The sequence below is a fragment of the Loxodonta africana genome, chromosome 11 (genome assembly GCF_030014295.1).
Source record: "Loxodonta africana isolate mLoxAfr1 chromosome 11, mLoxAfr1.hap2, whole genome shotgun sequence".
In the NCBI taxonomy this organism is placed as follows: Eukaryota; Metazoa; Chordata; class Mammalia; order Proboscidea; family Elephantidae; genus Loxodonta; species Loxodonta africana.
The window spans coordinates 73,662,959-73,683,433 of record NC_087352.1 but is presented as its reverse complement, the minus strand read 5'-3'; the positions used below and the strand labels follow the sequence as shown (position 1 = coordinate 73,683,433).

The following is a 20,475-nucleotide window of genomic DNA, read 5'->3' as shown; positions in this document are numbered from 1 at the left end:
GATGTGGTAAAATATAACCTACAGCAGAAATTTTAAAATCAACAAACAGAAAGCTTTCTCTCTGGAGTCAGCCTTTGGCTGGTGAATATTTTTGAGATGTCCATACAAGTCGCAAGGAGCAGCTGCTGGCCACACCACTACCCTGAGTCCAGCCAGCTGACACTTGCCTACAGTTGGCTGCCACAGCCAGCTGAAATTTGGAAACCCCAAAATGCTTGGTGCGGTGATTCGTCTGTTTATTGAAATTATAAACCCTCTATCAGGCCTTTCAAGAAGTTGTCTGGTTCAGAAAATTGCATATAATAAATTCATTAGTTCTAACATAAAGGGGAAAATGCTTTTCAGCAGCAAATCATTTGGTCCCAACAACAACTACAGAAATGGTAAATACATGTTTATTAGCGGTAATTTAAAGGTGCCTCATTTTTTTTTTCACAATATTAATCCTTGTTTGATTCTATTCGATGAAATACATTTCCATTCAGTTTCTCTTCTTTCATACACACACAGAGGCACACACATACAGTGACACACACACCTATGCATATATACTTTCTTTCCCAGTCCTCACCAAAGTTTTACAAGACAGCCCTGAAAATCATGGACAGGGAAGCAAAAGTGTTTTTTATACCCTTTCCTCCTGCTGTCTGCAATATCAAATACAGTTTCCCCACAATTCCTATAAGCCAGTGTTTTTCTCACAGCAAAGCCTCTGACTGGATAGTTGCCCTCCTGAATATTGCCATACAGTAGGCAGCAGTCTGTGTTTCTTCCTTTCATGGATCCCGGCTCATGTTGTGGACAGAGTACTTTCAGCTTTTAACAAAGGATTTGCCGCTTCACTTTTTCCTGCAGCCATAGCCATTTTGTGTTTATTTATCAGTGGGTCTTAAAACATAAATGCTCTGCCACAACAAAAATAGTTCTCATGCCCTCAAATATTTGCTTGAGCCTCCTTCAAGTTTAAAAGAAAAAAAAAAAAAATCCAGGAAACTTCGATGTTTGTGTTGTGTATACCTGGGAAGTTATTCATGTTGAGCAAGAGAACAGATCTTGAGCGCCTTGCTTTCTGCTTCCAGGAATGCCAATCAGAGAACATTCTTTTTTGGGCAGCCAAGTTTGGAAGTCAGTTGGTTTCTGGCAGTGAGTAGGGGGAGGGGATGGTAGAGGAGGAAGCACAGCAAGTCCTGAGGCTGGTCTTCAGCTTCCAAGTGTTTCCATAATAGCCATCAATGAAGGCATCTCCTCTCACCCAAGCAGAGACAGGTAAAAAGACAGCTGAGTAAATCAGCATTCGATGTAACAGCGGAAGCTCAGCTCCAGGGAGGAGCGGGAGGAGGGAGGGCACTTGAAAGCCTGCCATTGGTGAGCTTACCAAAGGCATCTGCCAGTGGGACTTCAATGGAATGTGAAACCAAATCATTTTCAAGTTAAAGATAGACACAGTTTACACCGGGATCTAGAAGCTGGATTTTAAGCTCATCTCTCTCCCTAGAATTTCAGGGCGTTCTGTTATGATCTCTGCTGTAATTAACTATTTGGTGAAAGTTTGTTCATTAAGTGAATATGCTAAGAATTTGCATATGTTCTGAATGTACTGGAATTAAGAGGACTTAGGACAGCACGATGTGCACGCCCCGGGGTAAGTGAAAGATGGATTTTAAGATGCATTGCTTCTCAGTGAAGGTTAATGTTGACTTTTTTTGTGTGTGTGTGGGAACGAAAAAGTGATAATGGAGATTTTTTCAGTGTTTCGAGAGGTGTCACTTTCTTACCTTTCTTGAGATAGTTGGTGTTTTGCATTTTGTGCAGCCGAAAGACATAGAGTAGCTTAGTTTTGACATTGACATTGCACGTAACTTCAGTGCACTTTACCTTTACTTTGTTTTTCCTCTATCAGCTTGGCCCCAGCACTGAGCTTATTGAGTTAGAATATAAATAGCCGTGTGTCAATATCGACTGAAGGTTATTGTGTACATTATGCCATTGGATAAAACTGTATTACTGTGAAGCGGAGTGGAATTTGCCTTGCATGACACTATGGTGCTTCTTGAAAGAAAGAAAGAAAAAGAGGAGGAGGAGGGGGAGAAAGAGCAAGATGGTCTAAAGATGTATAAGGAACCTCAAGAAGATATTCTGCTTAAAAAAAAAAAACTGATTAAAAAATAGGCAATTTCCATGAAAAAGAACAATTTATTAATAGCAGTTATTTTTTGGTGTTGCCTCATTAATTCCAAGCAGGTTCCCCTCCTTGAAAAAAGCTGGTATTTGCTAAGTGAATGGAGGCGTACTGATTATACGGAGCCTGAGAGTGGAGGAGGGAATGAAAGATTTGTCCAATTTGCTGTGTTTTTAGGATTTCAGAACTTTTTGCTTTAAAAGAAAGAACAGCCAGCTCTAGTTCTCGTCCGTCATGTTTTGACCATGTATAGGTTTTTTTTTTTTTTTCTTGTTTTGTCAAGTGACCTCTTGGCTTAGAGACAGCTTTTCCAAACTTGCACAGCATTCCTTCTGAATAAATACTGTCCATAATAGTCACAGAGTACATGGTGTGAATTGGAAATTCTACTTTATATGGAGAAAAATAAATCTGCTGACATTCTTATTACAGAGTGTGGGGTAGAACAGTTGTTAAAAAGGCAACTGGATGGTTTTCCTCTGTCAAATGGACCAGATTCTAATGAACTAAGTTGGCTAACTTAGGTACAAACAATGAGTGCTTTAATGTGGATCACCCACCCAACTTCAATAGCTTTGTGTTGATCTCCTTAAATGGAAAATGGGCTTTATACTGACAGTATCATCTGATTTTACAACTACTGTACTGAATTATCTGGGAAGGCTGAACAGCTGTGAATGAACAAGGCTCAGTTTTGGTGCCCCCTCCCTCCTTTCTCTGCCCATTTTCCCTCTTCCCCTCTGTCCCCCTATCTCACCCCTAATGAACATCATTGCTCAGTACCCTACTTTTGTTTGGTAGTCAAGACTTACCATCAGGAAGGAACCTGACTGTAGAGTGATTTAAAGTCATTGTACTAAGTCCAGCAGCAATAGTTGCATTTTGGTATAATTGCCTAACCTCCAAACAGGTTAGGCAATTTTTAAAATCATAGTTAACCTTCAGTAGTACTTATGATAAACCTGTTAGGTTGGAGTTATGATCAATTTTCATTTCTCCATGAATGGATTGTACCTTCGTAAATTTTCCACGGTGATGTCGGGGAAGCCTGTTATTCTTTTTTTTACCCGTCACTGCTATGAGTCGGAATCTACTCTATGGCAGTGGGTTTGGTTTTGGTTGGTTGACAGTAGGACTGAGCCTGGCAGACATAAATCATAGGTGTTTCCAAGAAGTTTGTGAATGTATACAGTTGCATGCTCGCAACACACACGTACACACAAACGCTTAAATGTGGATATATACCTTTTACTTAACTGTTTCTGATTGAATTATCAGTGTGGGTTTCGTTTTTGTTTTCAGTGTGCCAGAAAAGAAACAAAAAAGAATACAAAAAAATTAAAATTCCTAACTGTTAGAATTATAAATGTTGAGACAAAATGGTGTTGACAAGAAAAGGAACAGACAGATATTGCTTGGAGCCCTGGTGGCACAGTGGTTGAGCCCTTGGCTGCTAACTGAAAGGTCTGTGTTAAAACCCACCAGCCACTTCACGTGAGACAGATGTGGCAGTCTGTTTCCATAAAGATTACAGCCTTGGAAAACCTATGGGGCAGTTCTACTCTATCCTATAGGATCTCTATGAGTTGGAATCAACTCCACGGCAACAGGTTTGTTTTACTATTATGTCACATTTTGTAGTTTCTAGTTCCCTGCTGAAATTGCAAAGTATGGATTTTGTTTCTTTGAACATAGTTCAAAGTTTTATAATACATGTCTGATAATTTCAATATCTCAAGTGTTTTTGGGTTTGTTTCTATTAGCATTTTTGCTTCTCCCAGCTCTCACTCATGGTGTCTTATTTTCTTGGCTGCTTGGATATCTTTGACTATGGACTGGAAATGTATTTTAAAATTATTTATGAGAATAATTGGAGACCTGTGTTGATGGTATTTTCCTCCAGAGAGGACTTTGGTTTGCTTCTGCTGGGCACCTAAGAGTTATATCAGACCAGTGTCACCTTAGCCAAAGATTAACACAGAAGGTTTCCTGAATCACCCAGGTGACAAGAAGCTACAAATCTGTGTGAGGAGTAGTTTATTTCAGGTGCAGTCCATTTGGGATCCAAGTTTAAAGCTGGGGTTAGTTTACTAAAGTCTTCATCTTAGGAGCATGGACTTCGACTTTTCCATCTAGCCCATCCCATTGCCGTCTAGTGAATTCTGATTCAGCAGCCCTATAGGGCAGAGTAGAACTGCTCTATAGGGTTTCCAAGGCTGTAATCTTTATGGAAGCAGACTGCCACATCTTTCTCCCCTGGAGAGGCTGGTGGGTCCAAACTACCAACCTTTCAGTTAGAAGTCGAGTACTTAACCACTGCGCCACCAGGGCTCCTCTTCTAGCCCATACCAAAAACCAACCTCGTTGCCTTCGAGTCATTTCTGACTCATAGCGACCGTGTAGGACAGAGTAGAACTGCCCCACAGGGTTTCCCAAGGAGCGGCTGGTGGGTTTAAACTGCCGACCTTTTAGTTAGCAGCCAAGCTCTTAACCACTGCGCAACCAGGGCTCCCTTCTAGCCCATAAGGCTGCCTAAAGTGAAGCTGGTTTCTCATGTCTGTTTTTCCTCTTAATTATGCCCATGGGCAAAAACTTTCAAAGCTGAGCCTGCCTCTCTGAGTTCTGGTCTTTTCCTAACTTTTCATGTGTTATGTCCTCACCATTTTTTGTTTGTTTTAGAAATCGATTGAAGTTTTTTTTTTTTTTAATATATAGTTTGCAAATTGGGGTAGCACTTGGACTAGATAGTCAAAAATATTCTGAAGATGAGAGAAGCTGTAAAGAATCTTATGCCAAATTTTATCAGCATTACCATGGAAAAAGGACCAAAACAGAACTGATAAACAGTTTTTGTTCAGGAAGGGTTCCATACAGCATTGTCTTGAAGAACAATTAAAATAATTACTAATTTATCCTAAAATGTAGTTTCCAGCCTGACCTTTGGAGTGTCCTCACCATGTTATTAGCTCTTTGCTGTTTTTATGTTTCAAATATTTGTAGTTACCTCAGTGGGAGTGTCAGTCTCAATTATCTAATCGCTACTACCAGGAATGGAAGTTTACTCCCCCACTTTTATGCTTATTATTTGTTTTCACACTCCTCATTCTGGAGAAGATACCAGGCAGTCGGCTGATAGATCACTGATTTCATACATACGTACATACATATATATTATATATGTATATGTTTTAAATGTGTGACCTGATTTGTTTAGGCTTTTGGAGAAAATTGCATATGCATGCTGATTGGAAGATTCATGTTTTCCAATCTTATTTGAGCTGTCAACGATACTTAACAGTCCTTTTATTTGTCCCTAGCTGGCCTTTTTCCTCACCACCCTCTTTAATCTCTCTAATCCAGTCCTTCCTACCATAACTCTCAGCTGTTGACCTTGCCTCTTTCTGCTTTCTCCTGGCCTATATCCAGTATCACCACAATTAAGAAGTTATCTTAAATAAATTCCTTCCTTTCCATTCTTTTGGCAATTGCTTTACCTCAGGTCAGTTATCTCACTTGGGTATTTTTATGGCATCCCAGTTGATCTCCTGCCTTTATGCTCAACTCCCTACACATTCCTCATACTGCTACCAACAGACCTACCTTCTAAAAAACAAACAAACAAAAAAAAACACAGGCATGAACAGATTGCTTTCCTCCTTAAAAATCCTTAACGTCATTCTCTTCAAAATAAGAGCTACAGCTGCTAACCAAAAGGTTGGCAGTTTGAATCCACCAGCCACTCCTTGGAAATCTATGGTGTAGTTCTGCTCTGTCCTGTTGGGTCGCTATGAGTCAGAATCGACTGGCTGGCAACAAGTTTGCTTTGGTTTTTGTTTTTTATCCTCAGTGTGTCCTGCAGGGCCGATCACAAAGCCTCAATCTGTTTCTCAAATCTTCAGTACTTCACCATTATCACCAAAACTTTGATCACACATGATCGCTTCCTCCAGAATGTGCCATGCCTCTGTTCTAGTCCACGTACTTCATTACTAACTTATTTGTTTATGGCCTGGGTTACCCATTGCAATCTCCAGTGTGGCCAAGTCCTACTTCTCCTTTAAGGTTGACATCCTAAGTCACCTTCACATACTTTCTTCAGTTGTATAATTCACCCACTATCCTGGTAGCCACCGATGGCATGGATTGTGTCTTACTGATTTTTGCATTCTTAGTAACGTCTTCATAGAAACCACGCCATAAATGTTTAAGGAATGACTAAGTATTCTAAGAGAGATTTTTTTTCTCAACAACACCTTATTTACTTTCTTCTTTCTCATTCTAACCATCATTATTCTTTGACCTTAGAGTCTATGTCTAGAATAGGATTATAGAAGATCCTCTATGTCAAGTCGACTCAATTAAATACTAGTTTATTTGCTTTGAGCAATGGTAATTATTTCCTTCCATGTTTTGCAAAATGACACTGTATTATTTGATTGTAACAACAAGAGGAACAAGAGAAGTTTAAATGTGATGAATCAACTATATATTACAGAGATTAATAATCAAACAACAGTAATAGAGTGGGAAAACTGACATGTTCCAACAAATGTAGTCCAGAGAGCTGGAGAGTGCAGTTGGAGAAAAATCAATGAGACAAAACTAAATTAAAATTATTTCATTGCACACAAACCAAATCTCAATAACCAGAAAACAATGAATTGATTCCAGTTTGCAGTGTAATAATAGAAGGAAAGCAATTGAGTTGGTGGATATTTTTCTTCAAAATTTTGAAGACTTGAAGTACAACTTTAGTCTCCTTTTGCTATCAGCATATATAAGCAAAGGAAACTGCATTTCTTTATTAAGAGTGACTATTTTTATTTTCTATATACTTCCAGAAAGTTAGCGGGCATCCAGAGGAAGAAGAAATTTAGCTTATTAATTCTGAGGATGCTTAACTATTTTTACATTCTTTGGACCACTTATACATTTTTCACACATTCATTATATGCTTTGAAATGCCAACCCCAAAGATTTAGAAAAATAAGAAACCTGATTCATTTTTTCTCATATACGGCTCTCCTATCTCTACAGAGAGAAAACTTCTCCTATGGTTGAGGACAAATTTTATCTTAAAAAAAAATTTTGAATCTAATGAAATGATCAATATTTAAATGAGAATGCAGGATTCTCCATTAATAAATTTGAAAAAATGATATTGGCCTAAAACATTTAAAAAAAACACTTTATTGTGTTTTAGGTGAAAGTTTACTGAGCAAATTAGTTTCCCATTCAGCAAATTGTACATAAGTATTCCAGGACATTGGTTGCAATCCCCACACTGTGTCAGCACTCTTCCCCATTTCTGCCCTGGGTTCCCCATTTCCTTTCATCTGGTTTTCCTATCCCTTCCTGGCTTCTCTACTTTTGGGCAAATATTGCCTTTTTGGTCTCATATAATTGTTTGGTCTATGGAGCATGTTCTTTTCAAGTGTTATTGTTTATTTTGTAGGCCTGTTTATTGCTTTGTGCCCTAATGGCACAGTGGATAAGAGCGCGGTTGCAAACCAAAATAAAAGCCAGCAGTTTGAATCCATCAGCCACTCCTTGGAAACCCTATGGGGCAGTTCTCCTCTGTCCAGTAGGGTTGCTGTGAGCTGGAATTGTCTTGATAGCAATGGGTTTTGCTTTGTTTTGATCTATTGCTTGGCTGGAAGATGGTTTCTGGGAATGGCTGCAGTTCCAAGTCAGAGGGGTGTCTTAAGATCATAGTCTCAGGAGTTCCTTCAGGCTCTATCAGGCCAGTAAGTCTTGGCCTTTTATTCATGAATTTTATTTTTTGTTCTACATTTTTCTCCTGCTCTATCTGGGACCTTCTACTGTGATCCCAGTCATAGGGTCTTTTGTGGTAACTGGGCACCATCTAGTTCTTCTGGTCTTGGGGTCATGTAGGCAGTGGTTCATGTGGTCCAATAGTCCTTTGGACTAATTGCTCCCTTGGGTCTTTGGTTTTCTTCACTCTTCCTTTACTCCGAATGGGAAGTGACCACTAGTTGTATCTTAGATGGCCTCTCACAAGCTTTTAAGACCTTAGATGGTACTCAGGATAATAGAATGTAGAACATTGTTTTTGTGCACTGTGTTATGCCAATCGATGTAGATTTCCCGGAGTCTGTTGGAAACCCTGGTGGCGTAGTGGTTAAGAACTACGGTTGCTAACCAAAAGGTCTGCAGTTTGAATCCACCAGGCGCTCCTTGGAAACTCCATGGGGCAGTTTTACTCTGTCCTATAGGGTTGCTATGAGTTGGAATCAACTCGACGGCAGTGGGTTTGGTTTTTGTTTTTTTATGGTCCTTAGCCTTCAAACCCAGTATCTTTGTCCCAGGAGGTGTTTGCTTGTGCTTAATAAGTTTCCATGACTGTAGCTCTTGTGTGTTCTATTTTCTATATTAGTATACATGTAACATCTACGAATATATGTAAAGATAACCACAACCTAACCTGTATCTGCAGGTGGTGGTGGGTATGTTCTCTTATACCCCCCAAGCCTCTTTAGCATACCTGTCTACCTATGTATCCCTTCATAAATTATGATTTGTTAATACTGTTGTTGCAGGATTGTCTATGTTATGGTAATTGCTGTAGTTCCCCTTTGTTCTTGTGTTGCCTCCAGTGTATTCATTTGCCTTTGTTGTGTTATACTGATTTCTCCCATAGAGTGTATTGCCTTTCCTTTCATCAGTGTTACCATATATCTTCTATCTATTTAGTAATTGACCCTCCTTTCCCCTCCCTTCCCTGGTAGCCATCAAATAATTTTTTTTTTCTGTGTTTAAACTTTTTCTTGCTTTTTTTTTTTTTAAATAATAGTGGTCTCATACAATATTTGTCCTTTTGTGATTGGCTTATCTCACTTAGCATAATGTCCTCCAGATTCATCCATGTTGTGAGATGGTTTATATATTTGTCATTATTCTTTATGGTTGTGTAGTATTCCATTGTGTGTATGTACCACAGTTTTTTTTTATCCATTCATCTATTGATGAGCACTGAGATTATTTCCACCTTTTGCTATTGTGTGTAAAGTTGCAGTGGACATGGGTGTGAATATGTCTGTTCATGTCATGGCTCTTATTTTTCTAGGATATATTTCTAGGAGTGGGATTGCTGGATCGTGTGGTATTTCTATTTGTAGTTTTCTAAGGAGGCTCCATCTTATTTCCCGTAGTGGTTGTACCATTTTACATTCCCACCAGCAGTGCATACAAGTTCCAGTCTCCCCACCTCTCAAACATTTGTTATTTTCCATTTTTTTTTTTTATTTCTGCCAGTAATGTTGGGGTGAGATGATGCCTCATTGTAGTTTTAATTTGCATCTCTGTAACGGTTAATGATTACAAGCATTTCTTTACATGTTTGTTAGCTGCATGGCCTAGAACATTTTAAAGGGCAGTTTTAGTCCTTTTCTTTTTTGTCTCATCTATAAAAAAATATATATATATAAATTTTTTTATAAGAGAAATTAAGACTGACCCTTGAAAACTAGCTCCCAAGTAGCTGAGCTAATTTGTCTCATTAATTCACCACACTTCTATCGTATTGTTACCACTCGTGCCTTAACTATGCTAGACAATGAAATTATTTGTTTAGCCCCGTCAGCAGACACTGACACTGGAGGATGTCATGTTTAAACAGAATTGAATTTAGAAATTAGACTTGTTCCCAACTAGTTAGGAGTTGGGGAGAAGGCATAAAGGATTGAGAGAGGGTGTTGGCTAAGGGGTACAAGATTTCTTTTTGGAGTAATGAAAATGTTCTAAAATCAACTGGGGTAAAAAATACACAATTCTGTGAATATAGTAAACACCATTGAATTGCACACTTTAAAAAATAATAAAGTAGCCTATTTAATAAGTGGAAAAAATTATTTTATATTATTCTTTCATTTATAGTCTTAATTTTTTGTGCTAATCTCCACACGTTTCCAAAAGTCATTTTGACCTTTCTCAACAGTTAGTGCTTCTTCTCAGAAGGGCAAATTATAGGGTAGTCTTGGAATTGCTCTAACTCATTAAAAAAAATCTCATATTTAGCAGACACTCTTTTATCAAATAGCTTAAAGAGTTCTGAACATATTCTAAAAAAGAGTTAATAGAACATGTATTTTTATCACGTAGGACACTGTGTTGTGAATATCTTAATATAAAGTAGAGGCACACGTATTTGCATAAATAAAGCTGGACTTTGCATTCTAGCAAAATCAGTTTGGTGTAAGGATGACTCAGCAACGTCCTGAGTCAGGAAAGCTTTGTAAACCTCCATGTATTTTAAAGAGAGATGTCCTGGCAATGCAGTAAATTTTATTAATTTTCCTCTATCTCACTTGACTTTTCTGTATCCTAATGTTACATACATGGTAGTGTACAGATTATGGATGCTGAAACAATGCATTGATTGAATTCAAGAATACAGTTGCCTTAATCAGTTTTATTAAAGGATATAGAATAATTTTGAATGAAATTTATCTTCTAATGCATATGAACTTCCTAGTCTTAGGCTGTTCATTACTACACATTTGTAGAAACATCTTGACTCACTAAAAGATGTTTTTAACACCTAAGATTAAGGATGTTTCCAATTTTTCATATTATTTTATAGATAAGAAAAAATTTTTTAAAAAAAATAGATAAGAGACACGTGTAATTGTTTTATACACGATAAAATTAAGATGCTGATGTATGAAGTACTCCAGATACACGAAGTATGACAGGCTGATAGCAAACAATCCCCAGTGACTTATAAAACAAAGGTTTCCTTTCCACTCTTGCAAATCGGCTGCCACAGGTTAGTAGAAGGCCCTTCTCCACATTGTTGCCTTCACTGCTCCTTGATACAGCCTGGAGTGTTGCTGGTCACTGTAGCAGAGGAGAAAGAAAACACAGTGAAGCTCTTAAAGCTCTCACTCAGAAATGACCCATGTTCCTATGCTCACATTTCCTTGGCCAAAGCATGCCATACCCAGCCATCCCTAACTTCAGGTGAGTGGGGAGGTACAGTCCTACCAAGTGCCTGGAAGGAAGAAGGACTGGGATATTTATGAAGAGCTCTAATGAGATGATGATGTTGTTGTTGTCATCGTTATTATTGTTAGCCACTGTTGAGTTGTCTATGACTCATGGCAACCTTAAGTACAACAGAATGAAACGTTGCCCCGTCCTGCACTATCTTCACCATCATCAATATGATCTAGTCCATTGTTGCGGACACTGTGTATTTTGAGTGCTTTCCAACGTAGGGGGCTCATCTTCCAGGACTAGATCAGATAATCTTCTGTTGTGACCTATAGGGTTTTCGTTGGCTATTTTTCACAAGCAGATCACCAGGCCTTTTTTCCTAGTCTGTCTTAGTCTGGAAGCTCCACTGAAACCTGTCCACAAAGGGTGACCCTACTGTATTTAAAATACCTGTGGCAGAGCTTTCAACATCATAACAACATGCAACCCACCATAGTATGACAAACTAGCAGAAAGTTGCTTGTCTAATGATGATAAAAAACAAAACAAAAACCCCATACCCATTTCTTTTGAGGTGATTTCAACTCATAGCAGCCCTATAGGACAGAGCAGAACTGCTCCATAGGGTTTCCAAGGAGCAGCTGGTGGATTCAAACTGCCAACCTTTTGGTTAGCAGCCAAGCTCTTAACCACTACACCACTAGGGTGCCCTAATGATGATGACCACCTCAAAATCCAGGAGAAACACAGATGCAGAGTTAATGTCTTATAAACCCAGGAATGGTAACTGGCCATATTTGATAACACGTAGGCAGGCATCAGGATTGGATGAAGACTCATTAACAACCTGTGTTATGCAGATGACACAACCTTGCTTGCTGAAAGTGAAGAGGACTTGAAGCACTTACGAATGAAGATCAAAGACCACAGCCTTCAGTATGGATTGCACCTCGACATAAAGAAAACAAAAATCCTCACAACCGGACCAGTGAGCAACATTGTGATAAACAGAGAAAAGATTGAAGTTGTCAAGGATTTCATTTTACTTGGACCCACAATCAACAGCCACGGAAGCAGCAGTCAAGAAATCAAAAGACGCATTGCATTGGGTAAATCTACTGCAAAGTACCTCTTTAAAGTGTTGAAGAGCAAAGATGTCACTTTGAAGTCTAAGGTGCTCCTGACCCAAGCCATGGTATTTCCAATCGCATCATATGCATGTGAAAGCTGGACAATGAATAAGGAAGACCGAAGAAGAATTGACACCTTTGAATTGTGGTGTTGGCAAAGAATATTGAATGTACCATGGACTGCCAAAAGAACGAACAAATCTGTCTTGGAAGTGCGGCCAGAATGCTCCTTAGAGGCAAGGATGGCGAGACTGTGTCTTACGTACTTTGGACATGTTGTCAGGAGGGATCAGTCCCTGGAGAAGGACATCATGCTTGGCAGAGTACAGGGTCAGCAGAAAAGAGGAAGACCCTCAACGAGGTGGATTGACCCAGCAGCTGCAACAATGAGCTCAAGCATAACAATGATTGTAATGATGGCTAAGGACCAGGCAGTGTTTTGTTCTGTTGTGCATGGGGTCGCTATGAGTCGGAACTGACTCAACGGCACCTAACAACAACAACAGGCAGGTTACCTGGGATGTTTTGTCTGTTTATGTTGGTTGACTCTCATCTCCACTGAGACTTTTTTGGCTCTCTAAATCTAAATCTTTGCCATCTCCAGAGTGGCAGGAGCCCCTGTTAGGGTAATTCTTATAAAACGTAGAGAATAAATCTGAAAAGTTAACATTTTCCCATTTCTAAGAACTAATCATATATAGTAAATAAATGGAGAGAAAGGTAAATGAATATAGTTCTATCCCCGCCCCCCCACCCCCACAGGCTTATATTAAAAGCTATTTAACACCAGCAGATAAAGTAAAAGGACTAGGCTTAGGGAAAATGCCGTAGAGAAATGGTGATATATGTTATACACTGGAAATGTGTAGTTTTGAATTGCATTTACATCACTCTGACACTCTACTTTTTGCTCAGCATTCAGTTTTAAGCACTAACAAGCTGAAACTGGGGAATTCAAAGATTATTCAGACATTTAAAAGTTGAAAAAATTCTTAAGCCAATATTTTAAGCCCTTTTGGAAATTTTAATTTAAATCAGCAGATTCCAAATTATGTTTTTGGGAGCAATAGCCCTAGAAATGCAATGTGGAAAAAAAAGGTGAGGGTCCTGGGTCCAATAAATTTGGAAAATGCTGTATACTTGGAAATTTAAGTGAACATTAGCATGAAGCGTTCATAAAAGTTCTGCACTAAACAGACATGTTTGACTTTCTTTAACCCAGTGTTTCCCAAGCTAATTTCACCATGGATATTTGTGTGTGTGTGTAATATCTCTTCACACCACAAAACACGGTTTGGGAAATGCTGATTTGAATGAATAAATTAAAAATATGATATGGTGTCGCTCATGTGACACTTTGAGGATACAGAACTGAACATTTTAAAGAACTTTTATAAATACATTTACTATTTGGTACTTTGTTTTTATTCTCTTTATTAGAAGGAATTGATTTTAAGCACCAGCAGGAATCAAATTTTAAGCTGACAGGGTATTCAATAATGTCCTAATTTATTCATGTACATAATCTGTGATATAGCCACATATAAGGAGACTGGCTGTGTTCACAGAACCCAGAACTCAGAATCAAATTGCAGTATTTTACCCAATTTCATTTCTAACTCTAAAATGTTTTTTCCATTTTAAGATATAATCACACTTTTTTGTTGTTGTTGTTGTTATCCTTTCTTTAAGGAGACCTTAGAAAAAGAAATAAACTTCAATATCTGTTTCTTGATTTTTTTGTTGTTATTGTTAACTTCCCCCATTAAGTTCAGAAACTTTAAAAACTTAAAAAGAAAACAAAAATTATTGTGTTTTGAAAGGTGCTCTACTAAAGTTAACACGTATGAAAATTTATCTGTCAAAGAAGAAAGATAATAGGCCAACAAAAACAAAATGTCCACTTTTCTCTTTAGAATAAGTGTTATATTCAGTAAAGTGCTATGACCACTTAAAGTGAACCAACGGTTTCATAAACTTTCATACTACCAGCAACTCCATCAAAGAAAATGCTAGATATAGATTCAGCTATAAATATTAGGGTGGTTTGATTGTGACAGGGAGCAAGTGTCCTTTCATCACTTTGTTGACTCTGGACAATGCATTTTAGTCATTAGAAATCCCAGTTCCTCGCCGCGCCCCCCCCCCGCCCCTGCCATTTTAAAAGTAAGAGATAAGTCAATACATTAAAAAAAAAAAAAAGAACATTATTGGAGAAACTTACCTTCTTTCCGCTGCATAGAAAGAAATCATTGCATCAAAATTGTGGATAGCATGAATTCTTAGCACACATTTTTTCGCTTTGATTAATTTTTATCTATATTTTCCCTGGGATTGTAGTAGATTCTGAAGCCACAGTGGTGTCAGCAACACCTTTAAAATTTCAGTACAGAAGGATCCGAAGATGTCTTTTCAACACTGCGGGGCTCTTCCTTTGCATCTGTTTGAATAGCCACACAGCAGTACCCTTCCTCATTTGCCAAATTATGAGATCGATTACATCCATATTCTGAAACTGCAAAGCACCTAAAACATTTGGAATGCTGAAAAAACACTAGGACATGGTAGTTCCTGCCCCTTCTTTCTCATAAAAAATTAAAATATTCTCTGTAGTCATTTGCCAAGTCCGGAACATAGATCTAAGTTACTTAGATTTACAGTACTACAGTCTCTTTTTTAAAATGACATGAGGGAAGTATTTAACTTAATGAGGCAGAGGCTCCTGGTGTGCAAGTAACATTATATTTTTCATTGTATAAGGGTAAATTATTGCTTCAGTATCCTATATGGTACCCTGGTGGCCTCACAGACATAATGAAGCTTCCAGAAATGCCCACTTTTGTCTTAGGCGATAACTCACTCCCTGAGAGTATGCTTTCTGTGAATTACCCATAACATTTCTTATAGTAGGCTGAATTTCTTGAAGGTCATTCATAGATGCTAAGTGAACTTGACTTTTTTTCTTTTAATTTAGGAACATTGACCTAAAGTGGCAGGTCTGCATACAGTAATACACAAAAGGGACAACCGATGAACATTTTATTTCTACCTGAAACATTTAGAAAATGTGCACAATTTAATTTAAGAAATTAAATTCTAGGGCATAAAGTGTTGCTTAGCATTTCTTTTCTGCTGCTCTTAACTCTTTAAAGAAATAAGCATGGGTCTTTGGAGGGTGGTCTTTAAAGATTTAGGACTTAAAATAATTATATAGTTCTATATCTGTAATAAAAAGAAACTTAATGCTATTTTGAACATCAAATGTATGGTTCTAAATGTGTGTGTGTGTGTGTTTGTGTTTTAAAGTACTTCCTAGTGCACTTTTATAAAACTTTAATTTTTGAAGAAAATCTCACCAATCAGTGTTGAAGCGTTTGGGTATATTTTAGAGCTTGACAATTTTCAAGGCAGAGGCACCACTCCAGGCTTTCTGCCAAACTATTACTGGTAATCTGATGACAAGGGATGAAGCAAATGAAAGCGCTCTGCCTGGTTTAGTTAGATATGCATTTTTCTAAAAGAGAAGCCAACACATTTCTTATGTAAACCATCAGAATTCCAATTTAGGAACACACACACACATGCTCACTCTATGCTTTTTCAAGTCTAGGAATATACACAGTAGAATACAACTCTATGCTTAAAGGAAACAGAAGTAGCAGGCTCAGCTAGAGTTGACTAGATCCTTTATCTTGAATGATTTTAACGTATAGCAGTGTTTCTCTTAATGGCTACAGTAGAAAGAATTAAATTACTCATATCTGGACAAGATTTAGCATTGCTTTTATGAGGTTAAATTCATAAATTTTATGAGGTTAAATGGTTGGTTTGGTCCATTATTTCCTGTGGCTTATTTAAATGATTTACACACATTTGTTTATCCATGGTGTTAAAAATTAAATTGGGCAATATTATAGTGATACAAGAAAGTAACCAAGGCAGGCATTTTTATAAAAGAAAGACTACTTGAAATTTTAAATATACCTTGTCCATGAATATTGAGTAAACAAACGAGTGTTTGCATATATCATTTTGACCACTGGAGGGATATATATGTGTGTGTATATATATTTATTTATACTTTAATTCTTTAGAAATCTGTTTGATGGGAGGCGAGAATTCTACCACTGAAACACCACTGCTAGTGCTCTGAAATCCAAAGCCCTCCCCCAAAGCGAACAAAATGACAACAACAACAAAAAATAGATATGTACTCACAGGAGGGGCCTGAAGCCAGAGCTCAAAATTCAGTGTAACAAATTTGAATGTTGGTGTTCTAAAGTGTATATTATTTCCTAATTCATAAGATAGAATATATTTTCAGAATACAAAATAAAAGGAAATTCAGAGTTAGTTTACTGTGTTCTTTCAGTGTTAACCAAAAAAAAAAAAGAGAGAGAAAAGAATAATGGTCCTATTTTTATAATCATTTCGTAACCAAGACTCTTGTCAAAATTACGTTGTCTATAACCTGTGTATTAGAGTAAGACTTTCCTAAATCCCGGGAGTCAGACTTTGTATTTGATGTCTTAAACGACTTACACCGCACCAAGTACCTGCCTTTGAGGAGCTCAGTGACTAAAGGGAAGACAGATACATATGTTGGTGATCTTGTCATAATATAGTAAGTGGTAGGTAGAATGTTGAGAAGTCCAGAGAAAACATTCTGAAGGAGGTGACATCTATATTGGGTCTTGACAGATGAGTAGGAGTTACCTAGATAAAGATGGGAAGGACATTCAAAATTGAAAGACTAGCATGAGCACAGAAATGAAACTATGTGGTGTATAGACGAGATAACAAACAGTTTCGTGAAATGTGAGGCTCAAGTGAAGGGAGATGAGTTTGGAGAGATAATGGGTACCTGAATTTGGAATGCCTTTTATGCCACTCCGAGGGGTTTGCTCTTTATTCCTTTGTTGCTGTTGTTGTTAGGTTCCATCAACTCGGCCCCTGAATCACGATGACCCCGTGCACAATGAGATTGGACTCTTGTGATCCATAGGGTCTCCACTGGCAGATTTTTTGGAAGTGCATCACCAAGTCTTTTTTCCTAGTCCATGTTAGTGTGGAAGCTCTGCTCAAAACTGTTCAGCATCATAGCAACACAAGGGTAGTGGCAGTGCTTAAGGTGCATTGGCCGGGAACTGAACCGAGGTCTCCTGGATGGAAGGCGAGAATTCTCCCACTGAGCCACCTCTGCTAGTGCTCTGAAATCCAAACCCTTCCCCCGAAGCAAACAAAACAACAACAAGAACAAAAATACATACATAGCCACAGGAGGGCCTGAAGTAAATCTCAGAAGTTCTTTGAATTGTCATGTATTTACATTTTACTCCATAGTAAAACTTTGTTTCCTCCAGCATGAAAGCATTTTTCTCCAAATTTCTAGGAAGATACACCATGATTATCCAATAGCTCCTCATTCCCCCAACACACTGCTGGTGTCCTTAGAATTCCCTTTGATTATGAAGCCCCTTGAGAAGCACAGCTGTAGTAGCAAAAATCATTTTATGTAGATTAATCACTCTGGATGAAGATTTTAAAGAAGGCAGGAATGGAGGCAAAGAATAAACTATTGCAGTAGTCTGATCATGAAATGTTAACAAATTTAACTGATTTTCATAATGCCTCTTTAATGGTATGTATAGGATCTGGCCTTCCAGTGTAATTCCAAAATGGACATTCTAAACAAAGCTTAGTATATAAAAAAGAGACTATACTTCATAATTTTCTCACAGTTTCAGCCTTTCCTCAATAGTATGAAAACCTACACACCATGATGAGAAAGTGGGAGTTAGGTAACACAATAGGAGATATGGAAGATAAGTTTGTCATTGTAACTACACACTTAACGCAGAAGTATTTGTCCTGAGGGGTGCCCTCCTCTCTCTCCTCATGTCCTCATGTGGCAGTCATCCAAAAGCATACAAAGTTTTGGGCTTTGCTGCATGTCTTGACACTTTGTTTCCTCGGGCACTCACCCAGTCCACCTAGCCCAGCATCAGTAAGTAGAAGAAACAGAATTACGTAGACCAACTAGGAGAAAGGCAAAAATAGGTAACATTCTGGTATTCAAAGAGGAAGGTTATTTCCAGATGATTCTGTTTAACATACAGTGAAATGCAAGATAGAGGATTATAACAGTATTTACATTGGAAGTGTCCGTGATTCCAAATCCATGCCAATTAAGGGGGGAGGAAGACAAAGGCTTCCCCAGTCTCTGATGAAGTTACCCTAACATTAGGGTCTTTTGGCAGATTCAATTATACTTCTAAATCTTATAAACAGGGCTGTGTCATGCCCTCCTCATGTTGGGATCTAAATAACTGGATTGGTATTTAAGTGAAATGGAGGCATGGTCATGTGTCCATGCTTCATTATGACGATGGCATGGTGTTGCTATACCAATCAGGAGTAGACTTTACTACGCAGGTATATCTGTTCCTAATTGCCACCAGGAAGAAAGACTTCATATTAACAATGCTAAAAATAAAACTCACATCCTCTAGTGTCCAAGTGGACAATACTAAATAACCCTGTTAGGTCAGTTTGTCCAGCTACTCAAAGTATCAGACACCTTTGAGGGTGTATCAGTATGTGTTTCTACTCAAATATTCAGATGTTTGACAAGAGTCTTGCTTAGGTTCTTTTATGGGTTTTGGCAGTGAAAGAGGGACATACCCACAGAACTCTCTAGGCTCAAATTGATTCTCCCATGCTTTAGGGCACTTATAAAATCACGAGAGCAGATTAAGAATTCTCCTTTTCTCTTTATCGCTATGAGTTGGAATCAGCTCGATGGCACTGGGTTTGGTTTTTTGTTTTTGGAAAGTGTCTTTATCCATCTCTTTGTGGACTGGAGTGACCTCTTTGTGTGGGAATACAAGTGAGGCTTCTTAATTTTATCCATCAAAATGTCAACTCTGCTGTCTTCTCACCTGGTATTTAAGCACATAGATCATTCTTCACTCAGCCACATAGAAAGAATATCAGCACTTCTAGCAGCTGTCACAAAATTCAACCTTGAATTGACTGCCAAGAGTATGCCTAAGCCATCTTCTGTCGAAGCTGTAGTAGGTTAGATCACATTACCTCAAGTGCATTGGCTTAACTAGTTCTCTCCTGCCCCCACCTCACCCCCCCCCCACCCCAAACCTTTACTGAGTAGACATTTAATTTTGTGTACTTGATTACTGTTAAGATTTATCATAAGACATGGCTGTTTGGGATGAAAAAAAAAAAAGAATGAGTGAATGACTTTTGAACAACTTCAGTAATACTGTACTCTTACCTGATAGCTTCAGAATAAGCAGCTGTGCCACATATTATCATAGGAATTTGTGCCAGGAAAAAGTTTGCCTTTCAAGGTAAGCTTTTTTTATTATAGAGGGAAAACTATGTAATTTACCTATTTCCATTTTTGTTTTCACTACCAAAATGCTTAGTGCTAATTTACATGCTCAGTTGTGTTACTGATCTAATTTTTGGTGCCTGGTATAATCATTCTCTTTGAAAATATTCTAACCTTACATTTCCAAAGCCCCCTTTACTTCCTCCTCCATAACATTCATCTCAAAACCAAACTTATTGCCTTCAAGTTGATTCCGCCTCATGGCAACCTCATGTGTTACAGAGTAGAACTGATCCGTAGGGTTTTCTTGTCTGTAATCTTTATGGAAGCAGATTGCTAGGAACATTTATCTCACCAGGGTGTAATTCCTGTCTTCCCACTTGCATGTGGTCTCAGATAAGAGGTGATAACTGCCTGATGTTCCACTCTTTCGTGTCATCGAGAAAATAACATTTGTCGAATTAATATTACTTTGCACTCTCTTGGATATTTTTAATAATAAAATATTCCATTTTAAAACTAGGAAGTAAATACAATTTAAACCATTAGGAATGACTAACAAGACTGTTGAGAATAATTAGAATAAATGACAACAATTCTTAGGGGCATTTGGGATCATTTTTCTCTGAAGAGCTTAGCAATATCCTTTTCCTTCCCCTTCTAGTTTTGTCCATAGTCTACATTTATTGTTTTTAGTCAGGTCACGTTTTATTTTATTTAGCTTTATTTTCAGGAATTTTTGACTTTCTTGGGGTTTTAAGCAGAGAACCCTTGACAGAATAGCGAAGCAATAAGGTCATGCTTGATTACAATGTGTTTATGTCATCAGTTTGTCCTATTTTAGCAACCAAAGC

The 20,475-nt window shown here is 38.0% G+C and overlaps 1 protein-coding gene across 7 annotated transcripts in view; it reads left to right on the top strand.

The window, feature by feature from the left end:
• DTNA (dystrobrevin alpha) overlaps nucleotides 1-20,475 on the top strand; it is a 450,980-nt gene that overhangs the window by 105,049 nt on the left and 325,456 nt on the right. Inside the window, exon 1 of one of the 7 annotated variants that reach the window (XM_010586773.3) lies at nucleotides 1,137-1,642. The exons of 5 other annotated variants lie outside the window; for them this stretch is intronic. The gene's annotated coding sequence lies outside the window, so the exon portion shown is untranslated. Of the gene's footprint in view, nucleotides 1-1,136; nucleotides 1,643-20,475 lie in introns of those variants that run through there. One more of the 7 variants, XM_010586776.3, reaches the window with a different exon arrangement.